The following is a 13,589-nucleotide window of genomic DNA, read 5'->3' as shown; positions in this document are numbered from 1 at the left end:
ATATTACAAAGTCAGTACTTTCCAAACTGATCTATACAGTCAACACAATCCCAAGAGAGATCCCAGCAGACTATTTTTTCTAGAATTAACAAGCTGATTTTTAAAATTACATGGCAGTGCAAAGAACCTAGAATAGCTAAAAACAAATTTGGAAACAAAAGACCAAATTTGAAGGACTAATTCAGTGGGAAAAAGAAAATTCTCCCAAAAAATGATGCTGGAGTAACTAGATGTACATACAGAAAAAAGTGAATCTTGATTCTTACCTCACTCCACATACAAAAATTAACTAAAAAATGGATCATAGTCTTGAAGACTAAAACCATGAAATTAGAAGAAAATATAGGACAAAGCCCTTGCAACTTTAGAATAGGCAAAGATTTCTTAGGTTGGACATAAAGATTAAAATTGATAAGTGGGACCTCATCAAAATTAAAAACTGATGTTTTTCAAAAGCAATTGTTAGGAAAATGAACAGATAAGCCATAGCATGAGAGAAAATATTCAGAATACACATTATTATACATACATATACATACAAAGGACTTGTATTCAGTATACATATCTAAGGAACTCTTACAACTCAGTAAGACAACCCAAGTTAAAAAATAGGTGTTACAGATTGTGTTCCTCAGAAAGCAGGTTCTGAGATAAAAGTTTTGTGTATAGGATATTTATTAAGGGATGCCCTTAGGATTATCACCTGCATTGGGAGGAAGAGCAACAAAGTGCATCGTGTAGAGGGAGGAGGGAGAGCAGTGACGCAGCTCAGTAACAGTTTGGCTGACTTCATATGTAGCTCTGGAGCTAGATTGGTTCTTCAGTGTTGGAGAGAATTGGAAAAAGAGTTGGGTCAAGTTGAGCATGCCTTTATATATTTATCAGTCAGTGAGGAGGACTTGTACCACCTGGATGTGGGCCACCCCAAGAAGGGGCATGTCACGTGTCCTTAGATGACATGACTCCCTGCAGCTGAAGCAGTCCCTGAAGGGAGTGTCAACTGAAAACTGCCTGTAGTATTCTTACTAGCTGGGACAGCAGATTTTTCACTGTAAAAGGGTCTGGCAGTAGATTGCAGTAGACCATGGTGACCGGTGGAAGATGTAACAGAAACTGCGTAAAAGAAGATGTATGAATGGCCATTAAGCACATGAAAACCTATCTAACGTCATTAGCTGTCAAGGATATGCAAAGTTGAAGCTCTACAGGACATGCCTACGCACTGCCTGGAATGGTTAAATTAAAAAGACTGGCAGTACCAAGTGCAAGTCCTGGGAGTCACTGTGGAAGAACTGACACTATAAAAGTTAAACATGCACTTACCATTATGACCCAGCAATTCCACTCCTGAGTATTTACCAAAGAGAAATGAAAACATAGATACAGAAAGACTTTTACACAAATGTTCATAGTGGCTTTATTCATACAGCTCAAAACTGTAGAGTGCAAATGTCGTGAATGGATAAACTAATTTAGATATATTGATACAATGTGATACTGTGTAGCATTAAAAGGAATAAACTCTTCACCAGCAACAACATGGATGAATATCAAAAACATGCTGAGTATAAGGAAGTCACAGAAGAGTGCACACTGTATGACGTCATATATGAAATTCTGGAACAGCCAAAATAATGTGTGGTGTTAGCAGATCAGTGGTTGCCTGCGTCTGTAGAGGGAACAGAAGTGCTTGAGGGAACTTGTTTTTTGTTTTGTCTTGTTTTAACTCTGGTATAGTTAACATACAGCGTTCTCTTAGTTTCGGGTGTATAATATAGTGATTCAACAATTCTATACGTTGCTCAGTGCTCATTACAGTGTACTCTTAATCCCCTTCACCTGTTTCACCCTTAAGGGAACTTTCTGAAGTGACAAAAGGATTCTGATTCTCTGTTGTTGCGAAAATTACATAAATATATGTATTTGTACAAACTTTAAAAGGGTGCATTTTATTATATATAAATTATACCTTAGTAAAGTTGTTTTTTTTAAGTAAAATTTAAGAAGAAAACAAATGGGGGTTTATGTTAATGAAGGATACTGGTGGTTCTTTTAATTTTCTTTTATGGTAATGTTTTCATCTGATTTTGGTATCAGAATTATGCTGGCCTAGTAAAATTAGTTAAGAAATAGTTCATTTCTCTCTCTTGCTTGCTCGCTCTCTTTTTTTTTTTTTTTTTGAAATAGATTGTATAAGATTGGTATTGTATTTTTAAATCTTTGAAAGATTTCACCAGCAAAGGTGTCTGGGCCTGGAGTTCTTCATAGGGGTTTTTAAAGTAATGAATCATTTTCTTTAATGGATTTACAGTTATTCAGATGTTCTGTTTCCTCTTGTGTTGTTTGATTAATTCGGTCTGTCAGTGACGTTGCCTGTTTATCTGAGTTGTCTGATTTATTGGCATGAAGCTGTCCTGGTATTGCCCATCATTTTGATGTCTTAACAATTTGTAGTGATATCCCCTTCTTCTTATTTTGGTAATTAACTATTTTTCCTTTTCTTGATTAGCTGTTAAACATGCACTTACCATTATGACCCAGCAATTCCACTCCTGAGGATTTACCAAAGAGAAATGAAAACATAGATACAGAAAGACTTTTACACGAATGTTCATAGTGGCTTTATTCATACAGCTCAAAACTGTAGAGTAGTTACAGGTTTTTAATAACGTTAAGCATCTTCCTACCTTATGACTTAGCAGTTCCAGTCCTAGGTATTTACCCGAGAGATGAAAGCACATGCCTGCAAAAGTACTTATGTAAGAATGTTTATAACAATTTTTTATTCATTTTAGCCCTAAGCTGAAAACAGCTTAAATGCTGATCACCTATAGAGAGAGTAAACAAGTTTTTGTGGATTTTACAATAAAATATTATTCAGTAGTAAAAAGAAATGAATTATTGATATATGCAGCAATATGAATGATTATGACAATATAGTGAGTTGAAAGAAGCCCCACAAAAAGAATTCAGTGTTTGGTTCCATTTACATGAAGTTCTAGAGCAGACCAAATCAAAATGTGGTGGTAGAAATCGGAGTAGTGGGTGCTTGAGAAGGAGACAGGAAAGGACTTGATTGGGAGGGGGCAGGAGAGAACTTCTGGGGTTATGGAGTGTTCCATATGTTGATAGAGATGTGATGAGTTTACATGAGTTATATGCATTTATTCAAAACTTTGAACTGTCAATTTCATTATATGTGAAAATACACGTTAACTTAGTTGTACACCAGTGTGAATGTATTTAGTGCCACTGAACTTTGGAGTTAAAAATGCTTGAAGTGGTACGTATTGTGTTATATATATTTTACAGTTAAAAAAAATGTAGGAGGGTGGATGTGAAGGTTCTAAGTGGGCAGGCATTTAAAAAGTATTTACTGTCCCCCATAACCACATGCTGTTCTATTGTTGTTTACTTACCATTTATATACTAAAGTAGAAATGTAATTTAGAAAATGATGAGAAAGTACCAGGTATGAGAAACAATGTTAAAGTTATATATTCAGCAAATATTTATCAAACATCTACAGTGTAGAGTTCTTCATTATGTGCACTAATTTAGGTAAACAAACATGGATCTTCTTCAAAGAACTCACAGTGTACTAAGCTTTGACTTAAAATAAAAAAAAAAAAAGATTTCACGTAAATAAGAGCTTTTCTTGTACCTATTGAATACCCTTTAGTAGGCTTCTGTAAGACTTAAAGTTCTAGGAAATTGAGCTTAAAAACCTTTGCCCTTGGGGGGAAAACCTGTGACATCTGGTGTTTCTCTTCCTGGCCTTGCTGTAGCTTGCACTTGTAGTGGGGAGGCTGTTTTGTGCAGTTCCCGCACAGCCTGCCATGCTGCTGGAGCACCAAAGAGCAGAGTGTCCGTAATGCTCAGTTGGTGCCTGACCTAAAGCATTAGTAGATTTAGAGCCTCCACCACAACAAAGTTGGGGAAGAGTCCAAAAAAACAAGGTCAAGTCAGTAATTACCCAAGCAGTTCTCTTTTCCTACTGCTTGTGACTACTGTAATTGAAAGGGTCAAAGGTCATCTGAAAGTGAGGAAAACAAAAGCAGAAAAGTCAAGGGCATGGAAATTCTGTAGACCAGATGGTTTATGTACCCACGGCAATTGAGAATTAAGTGTGGTAATGGAATTACGCTACTTCTATTGGTTCTGTGACGACAAGCACTTGGAGTACCAATTATATTCTCCTTGGCATAGTTGGGTGCTGAGTAAACATTAGTAACTTCTTGAATAGTACATAGCATCTTAACTGACATAAATCTCTGAATGCAGAACATTGTCAGCGGTGCTGGCGATGGTGATATTGAGAAACTAACATGTGACTTTTCTAGTTTGTTAATACCTACTTACCTATATCTCCTCGTTCTACTTCCCTTTTTGCATCTAATTACAATAGATTCAGTAGCCTGTGTCTCTTAGCAGTTAGTGCAGGTTTCTCTTGGTAGAATTGGCAATGTGAATGGCTGCGATTCACATTGTGCCTACGTGGGGTATTTGGCACCGCATCTAGATCAAAACGGATGCCTTCAGGTGACCAAGAAAGCCAGTTTTATTATTCCAACTATATGACATTCTGGAAAAGGTAAAACTGTGGATACAGTAAATAAGGTCAGTGCTTGCCAGGAGTTAGAGGGGAGGGAGAAATGAGTAGGCAGATTTTTTAGGGCAGTGAAAATACTCTGTATGATAATATGATGGTAGATACAGGGCATCATAAATTTTTCCAAACCCGTAGAACATGGAATGGTGAGAAAGAACCCTGATGTAATCTGTGGCCTTGGATGATTTGATGTGTCATTGTAGGTTCTTAACTTATAACAAAGGTACCACTCTGGTGGGGAGATGTTGATAATGGAGGAGGCTATGCATGTGTGGAGCAGGGGGATATGGGAAATTTCTGTTCCTTCCTCTCAGTTTTCCTGTGAACCAGAACTGCTCTTAAAAAAAATAAAAGTTTGAAAAAAAAATTAAAGATTTGTGACACTTGAATATGAATTGATTTTTAAATTCCATTTTTCAAAACCTAGAGTAGAGTTTATATTCTCTTGCTAATATTGTGACATGCTTGCCAAAGAGAATAGTTTGTAAATCCTAAGCAGACTTCCTGTAACCATGTGTTGAATTTCCAGCTGTGTTGAATCAGACTTTGATCCCTCTTAAGAAGATAAATGCAGTATCTGCAGTTTCTAATGGTAGGGGTGGAGGAGAGACGTTCAGATGAAATCTTAAAAGCTAAGTCCCTGTCCAGATAAGAAATTAAAGATGCTGGTGAAAGCAATTGTTTCATGGCTTTCCCCACCCTCCACAAATTTGTAGGCTTTATCTCCAAAAACAAAAACAAATAAATAACAAAACAACAAAAATGAGATGCTATTGTTAAATGCAGTATGCCGGATTAATTTGTTTCCTTCCAATAGAATCCCTTTCCTTAATCAGCACTCTTATAAATGGCACACCTGCCTAATTAGAACAAGTTCTAGAGTACAGATACAGTGTGAGCATTTCAATTAGCTCTACACAATTGATAACTGTTGGGGCTGATGTTCTTAGAAAGTCTTTCCTTATGTCCTTTTCTTATTTCTTTGATGTCAGGCTTTTGCTGTTTTTTGCTTCTGAATCAGCCTCTGACTGTGGGTATTTCCTAGTATTGGTCATTGATACTGTTTTTGTTTCTAAGGGATTCTTTAAATGAAAAAAGAAGTGACATATTTATGAATATGTATGGGGATGTTTTTAAATATTTTTATTTTTTTAGATTTAATTTATTTGTCACTCTTAATACAGAGAACCCTCTTCACTGTAGCAAGGAGGTGAAATACAAAGCAGTCACATTTAAGATCTCCATACATTAGCAATAATAAATCCTTTTGCCCAGAGTAATGCGGAAACTCAGTCCAGAGCCAGTGGGGATAATGTAGTGCTCCCTCATAGAACCAATTACCCACAGAGAAGTATAATGAGCAGGGGAGGTGATAAAACAAAAATCTATACAGCGAGTATAAAATTAGGGTAAAATTGTTGCCTGTGGAAAGTCTTACAGTAAGTGTATCTCCAATTATCTTCTGGAAGAAATTATTTAGGCATCTATTCAAGTCAAAATTCATAATAGAATTGTAAGAATAGCGTTGGAATAAAACAAAAGGGTTCGTGAGTGTAGAGAAAACGGCAACAGACATGTCACAAACAAGGTTCTTTTGTGCCCCTGAAGGACCTGAAGTGGCCGTAGTACGGCCATGAGCGTGAGCCAGTCACCAAACCTTCCTGCAGAGGCAGGGCTGTACTGACCACAGTTACAGCACATGCCGATGGGAACAAGATAGTGGTCTCAAGATCCAAGACAATTTAGATCATCATGGGAAGTCTCTGCTTTCAGAGTTAACTGTATTTTCAGAGACTACGTCTTACAGCAGATTGCCGCACAGGGAAATGCTGAGTGTGTGTGATCTGTATCCTAATTAGGAGCCGGCTTGATCAGTTGAATGAGTGGGTTAAGTGGCAAGAAATGAAACCTAATTCTTTATTAGATAAGCGTCAAAAAAAAAAAAAAAAAGTTACCCTAAAAACAAATAGTTTTCAACCTCTGTGGTACCCGTGCTATCAGTTGTGAAGTCTGTGGGATTTTAAATGATTCACTAGCAATAACAGAGCACCAACATTTGTAAAATATTTTTTAATAGCTTGAACAGATTCATGCTGTTGTTATACTTTTGTTATTCTCACTTCAGGGTATTCATTTTCTTGCTCCTACTCCTACTCCTACTTTTTTTTTTTTTTTTTAAACTTGTATTCTCTCTTGAGAGGGAAACAAGGTAAGGAGGCTCCCAGTTAGGTACTAGCAACTGGGCACGGCCCCAGATGTATTTTACATACAACCTATAGTGACTATCACTGAGGGAGCCCCAGTAGCGGTGGAGAGAATTTCCTCCCACCTGCTATTTAAGTTGTGGTTCTGTCTTGTCAGGTTATACCCAGAAAAGTACAGTTATGCCCAAATGGTCATTCATTATAAATGGTCAAAGTTGAAAAAAAGCCTTCAGGTTAGACCGTGATGGAAGCCGCCTTGCCGTTGATGGTTGCTTACCCCACGTCACATTGTAGTTATTAAGGATGCATGTTACAAAACAATAGTCCTTGGGACCTTGTCGAACCAGAGGAACCACTTCCTAACCTAAAAGCAGTTTGTTCATTTGTTCATTTATTCAACAAATGCACTTTGAAGCTGGAGCCACAGCAGTGAACAAAGTCTCTGCCCTCAGAATGGAGCTTTGATAGTTCAGTAAGTGAAACAAAATAGACAAATGATACAGAATATGCCAGGCAGTGATGAATGCTTTGCAGAGAAATACAGCAAGGCCTGGGGGATCGGGAGTGGTGCTGGTGGAATGCAATTTCAGAGAGAATGGTCAGGGATAAGCCTCTCTGATAAGGTGATATCTGAATGTGAGCTCCAATGGAAACGAAGGGGCCAGCTGTAGAAAAGTGGAAGAGCAAAGGGCTTGCCGTCAGCAGCCTGGGACCTTCTGTCTTGACAGCTGTGTGACCTTAGGGAGGCATTTAACTTACCTGTAAAACGGAGCCAGAAAAAGCTGCAGTCCTGTCTCATAGGGTTTGTGTTTGTCACTTGTGAGCACTTGAAGAAAGCATTTTGGTAAACAGCGAAGCATTACCTAAACTTGAGATTGCAGTACAAGATGGTAAAAGGGTACAATGTGAAGAGATGCATATGGACGAGCCTTAGAACCCTTCTATACAACACGCTTTGGAGTTAGCGAATTAAGTTGTCTGAGCTGAAGTGTAGAGAACACTCTCCAAAGATGAACTGCTTGATACTTGGGTAAAAAGGATTTATATTCATCTTCGTTTACTTTTGTGGTATTTACAATTTTATATTTGTTTGTGCTTTTCTTCCTTTGGCATCTTTTTCTTTGACCTTTCCTTTTATTAAATCAGGCCTCTTGGCTCTCAGTCGAGACATTTTCTATCCTGTTCTTTGACTCCCTGATGAATTCATTTAAAAAAACCATAACAACCCTCTGAGATTAATATTTATCATGGGGACTCACAGAGTCAAAGTCTTTTATAGAATAATTCTAAGCTCCACAACAATTCATTTGTGCCGATGTTTGTTAAGGACTTGAAGTTGTTTGTTTGTTCTTTTTATTTTTATGGCCAAAGTGAATTTTGCAATAATCAGAATATTTGTATAGAGCTTTACAGTGTACAAAGTACTTTCACACACTCACATTTTGGGCTTTAGCAACCCCAGAGCTAGACAACGTGGACACTACTGTGCCCTTTTACAAATGAGAACTGTGGCTGAGATCAGTATTTAAATCCAGATCTTACAATGGTACAGGTATGAATATATGAATGAAAAATGGTGAGCTGCATTTAACACTAGAAACTACTAAAATGGTATGTTTTTTAAGTAGATTCGAGAAAGTTCTAGATGACTCGAGGCGTGAATGCATATGGATAATGGAAAAGAGAGGGCTGTGTCCCTGATCATTGTGAGTGGAGATCATGGAGACAAAACCTCTTTTTGTGTCATTGTCAAAGAGGATGTGCACCTGGCTCCAAACTAGCATGAACTTTCATTTATTTTTCTCCACTTACTTAGACCGACAGGATTAATCAACATGTTTCCTTCAGGGCAGAAACAAAAGTAACCATAAGCAAATACAAAACTTCTCAAAATGAATGGTCTTGGAATTAAAGAATGTTTTCTCAGAAAAGGTTATTTAATTTTGAGGCTGAGGGTCCTGAAGACTTATTTTTAAATGTCTTTTAAGTATAATAGAATCAATAAAAAAATTAAAGCAGACTTGGGAAGACGCTCAGAGGTTATCCAGCTATGGAACCATTAGAATATGTGATCTGGAAAGGACCGTGGAAGGGTCCCGTGTCCCCAGCTTGTATGAGATTGCTTTGTCTTCTGTGACGTCCTCATCATCCTGGTCCAGCCTCTCCCGTGGTGGTTTCTGATTATAGGGGGCCTTCCAAAAATAATCCATTCTGTGAAGACTATATGATTCCACTTACATGAGGTACCTAGAATAATCAAATTCATGGAGACAGAAAGTAGAAGGGGGAAATAGGAAGTTAATGTTTAATGGGGACAGAGTTTTAGTTTGGGAAGATGAAAAAGTTCTGGAGATGAATAATGGTATTGGTTGTACAACAGTGTAAATATACTTAATGCCACTGAACTGTATACTTAAAAATGGTTAAGATGGTAGATTTTGTGTTATGTATATTTTACCACAATTAGAAAAATAAAGGAAGCAGGAAAAAACAATCCATTCAGTTTCTGGACATTTCTGTTGGAAAGTTTTAACTCCCTTTAGGATAAGCCCTACTCAAGTTTGGCACTCTGAAGCCATGAAGAACAAATCTAGCCCTTCCCGGGGATGAAGACATCCAGCCTGTTCCTTCCCAACAGTCTGTTCAAGGCTGACTAGCCCCAGTTCCTTCAGTGGGTCATCCTGTTGTGTTTTATTTTATACTTTATTTGAATCATTATGAGGGGGCGCCTGGGTGGCTCTGTTAAGCGTCTGCCTTTGGCTCTGGTCATGATCCCGGGAATCGAGCCCTGCATCCGACTCCCTGCTCCACCGGGAGCCTGCTTCTCCCTCTTCCTCTGCCTGCCGCTCCCTCTGCTTGTGCTCTCTCTGCCAAATAAATAAATAAAATCTTAAAAAAAAAAAAAAAAAGAATTATCAGGATAAGGACCATACATTGTGATAGGCAGATTAGCCTTTTAAGTCTCTCTTAATCTGTTGGTTCTTACTCTGAATCTATTGCTCTCTCTCCTTGCTTGCTCACTCTGTCTCCCTTTTAATTTATTTGTTGAAGAAAACTGGGTCATTTGTCCTCAAGAGTGTTGGTAACTTGCATCCCCTTGCTGTACGGATTGACAAGTCCTCTGTCTTCTCTATTGCCTACTAATCATTAATTGGATTGAGATACTTTATTTTATAAACGCTTGTAATCCAGTTATATAATAATCCAATCCATTGTAGATCTTTTTCTAACAGTGGAGGGGGTACTATTTTACACCCACCCCCACTGTTTTGTTTAGAAAACTGCACACATGAAGAAAAATTGAAAAATAAAATGAACACCCATGTAACCTTTACATAGATTGACCAACCCTTAACACTGTTAATACATGTACAAATACACAGTTTTCCCCCCCTAGCATCTTTTGAGCTTAAGTTACAGACATCATGACACTTTACTCCAAAATATTTCAGCACATAATTGCCAATAACGAGGACATTCTCTCATATAAACCCAGTTGTGTTGACTGAAGAAGTTTATGTTCTACCCTGTTTGTATATTGTCTACTATCTAGTGTGTATTTCCCTAATTATCGAAATAATGTCCTTATTAGCTGTGAGTAAAGTTTTTTTAAAGATTTATTTATTTTAGAGAGAGAGTGTGCACACAAGGGTGGTGGGGCAGAGTCTTAAGCCTACTCCATACTGGGCGCTGAGCCTGAGATCAGGACCTGAGCTGAAACCCAGAGTTGGACCCTTAACTGACTGCACCACCCAGGCGTCCCAGGGTCAATTTTTTAAAAATCCAGAATCCATATACGAATCACAAATTGTATTTAGTTTTCAGGCCACTCCACTTTAGTTGCCTAAATCGGTTCAGCCCTGTAATTGGGTCTTATGTGACATTGACATTTTTCGAAGAGTCCAGGCCAGTTGTTTTCAGAATGTCCCTCCATTTGGATTTGCCCGATTGGTTCCTTATGGTTAGATTCAGGGTGAATAATTCCCGCAAGAATCCTGCATAGGCTGTGCTGAGTCCTTTAATGCCACACTTGGGAGACACATAATGTCAGTTTATCACATGCTGGTGATAGGTCTGATCACTTGGGTGAGGAGGTGTCTCCATTGTAAAGGTACCTTTTCACCATTGTAATTAATACATAATCTATAGGATAGTAGTGGTTGCTTTTAAAATCGTTTTTAAAATATGCCATTGGTCATGGCAGAAATTGGGTGGAAAAGATTATGAGCACATTAGTAAAGAGTTATTCCCACAGATGGAAAGATAATTTTAAATGTTTGTTTTTCTGAGAGGAGAGAAGTGGGGGGTGGGGGAATTAAGTTCTGAAGGTGAGAAATGGGCTTTAGTGAAGACAGACCTGTGTTTGAATCCCAGTTCCACAGTTGAACTTGGGGCAGCTTTAGAAAAGTTACCTCACTTCTCAGATCCTCTGTTTCCTCCCTAAAATGGGTATAATAATAAACATTCCTGGCAGGATTGTTGAGATGATTAAATGAGATAGTGTAACCTGGCAGCTACATGAGGACCACGGATTGCACGGGAGATGAGGAGAAGTTGCTTCCTGATCCGAGCTTGCAGAGTTTAAACCTATCCATCATGGGTGTTAATGCTTGAGATTAGTTTGAAATACTCAGTCACGTTGATTAAAAAAAAATGTGATCAACAGGTTAGGTGCCTTTATGAAATTTCAAAGAAAGTGGTTAAGAATTAGGAGATGTTTGGTTTCATTTTCAGACATCTTAAATATGATTTGTCTGTGGTGGACTTGTGTAGAATTGAATTGCCATTTATTTGGACCTCTTTCTGACTGCAGTCCATTTTAATCTATTACCAGGGATTATTTTTTGAAACAGTTTATATGAAGTCTGATTGAGAACAGTGAATCATAATAATTTTGTGACCCATTTACATGCATTACTGTAAAAGTTTCATTTCTTACAAGTGACAATTTTTTAAAGTTAATTAGACTCGGCTATACTGAGGTTAGCAAAAAGTGCTTTGAATTATCAATAATTCAGCAGGGCAGACATTTCTGTATAATGCAGTGGTTTTATAGAGTATTGTGAGATAGTTATCCCTAAAATAAATGGTTGTGAGCATACATCAGCGTGGTGGGGTTCACTTGAATGTAGCGTGAAGTGATAGCATCTATGCTTTCTATTATTGGGCAAAGTGTGGGACATCAGTCTTTCTGGCCATGAACTACTAGCAACCTTTGTCCTTTGTGTTACCTTTAGTTAAAAACGAAAAATGAGCATGAGTGCTGGCTGATGGCCATGTCTTTCTTACAGCTAAAATTCATCGGGGAAAGAAAAATGGGATTGCAGATTCAGATTTGTTTCATTGCATGAATGATATGTGACATTTTGTAAATTATTTATCACCGCAAGGATGGCAGCAATGGCTTGAGCATTGTTATATCAAATGAAAGCAGGAATCCCATTAGTACAAGGACTGGGTTTTAGCTAAAATCTATCAGGGGAATGTTGTCACTTTAAAACCAGATTGTTCTTTTAATTGCTATTTAAAGGAACAAAAGTGTTCCCAAGGTACTACAGTTGAGCAGTTGCAAGTAATAACTATGGATCCATAATTATGCAGTGCTGATTATCTGGCATTTAAAAAATTGTGGCTGGAGTCAGTGACCAATTTGTTGTAGCTTGTCTTTTTGGGTTTTTCTAGTACAAAGTGTTTCATATTCTGCTTTTTAACTGGGGCTACAAAAACACATTTGCATAGCTACTTCAGAAAGTAAAGGCTGTGCATATTAAAAGAACAAATTAAACTGAAAATAAGGGCAAGATAATGAACACTCACGTTGTAGGATGAAATTAACAATCATATTGAACATTTGACAAATCCTCAGTCATAAGCTGAATTCTGGTTTTTGATGACATGTTTTCACAGTGAACCAAGACATTTGTTGGAGCCTTATAACCATTTGAAATAGTATCTTAGAGATGAGGGTTTCTTCTCTTAACTAGCATATGTTTCTTCCATTTATTCAGTTAACATATATTTTGAGTGCCTACTGTGTATCAGGCAATGTATTAATTAGGCATTTGGGATAGAGTAGCTGAATAAATGAGGTTTATTCTCTGCTGATGTATATTTTAAAAGTTAGACCTTGCAAGATCTCATTTTTTAATTTACATTAAAAAAACATGTATGATTATGCTAACTTTTCTTGCCCTGAATTTTTGATTCATGAGATTCAAATATAAATACGTTATAGTTACATTCAGATGGCTAGAGACAACATGTGTGAAGGCTTGGAATATGCAATAAAATTTTAATTTTCATACAGTTTTGGCTGTTCAGAATAAATGTGACCAGATCTGTAGGCACAGTCAACTATTCATATGAATGGGAATATTAGCATTGCTGGTAGCCATAAATAACATTGGAGACACTGAGATGTATGCAGCCTTAATACATTGTTAAAAGCAATTTCCTCAGTGAGAGCTAAAGAGTACTAGGGGCTTAGACAAATGTTTTGTTGTTTCTTTTATTAAAGTGGGAATGTCAGAGATTGAGAGTTTATCTCCTTTGTGTGGCATGGTGCAGTTTACTTTTGAAGACCTTGGTGCCAGAAAGTCCTTGTCCATGATCTTTTGAGCTTCCCAAGTGGTCCTGCAGAATTTGAAAGTTCTTGCTTAGTTCTCTGTTGTTGTGTCACCTAAAAGCTTACCAATATATTATAGGTCAAAAAATTTAATAGATGAGTAATAGTAACCTGCACTAAAGCTTTTGATAGTTGAAATAACAACTAG

At 37.5% G+C, this 13,589-nt stretch overlaps 1 protein-coding gene across 6 annotated transcripts in view; it reads left to right on the top strand.

Annotated features, from left to right (window-relative positions):
- Positions 1-13,589, top strand: part of KAT6B (lysine acetyltransferase 6B) — a 178,267-nt gene that overhangs the window by 98,292 nt on the left and 66,386 nt on the right. The window lies entirely within an intron of this gene.

This window comes from Ursus arctos, unplaced genomic scaffold (assembly GCF_023065955.2).
Source record: "Ursus arctos isolate Adak ecotype North America unplaced genomic scaffold, UrsArc2.0 scaffold_7, whole genome shotgun sequence".
In the NCBI taxonomy this organism is placed as follows: domain Eukaryota; kingdom Metazoa; phylum Chordata; class Mammalia; order Carnivora; family Ursidae; genus Ursus; species Ursus arctos.
The sequence above is the reverse complement of the archived record's forward strand: the minus strand, read 5'-3'. Positions and strand labels throughout refer to the sequence as shown.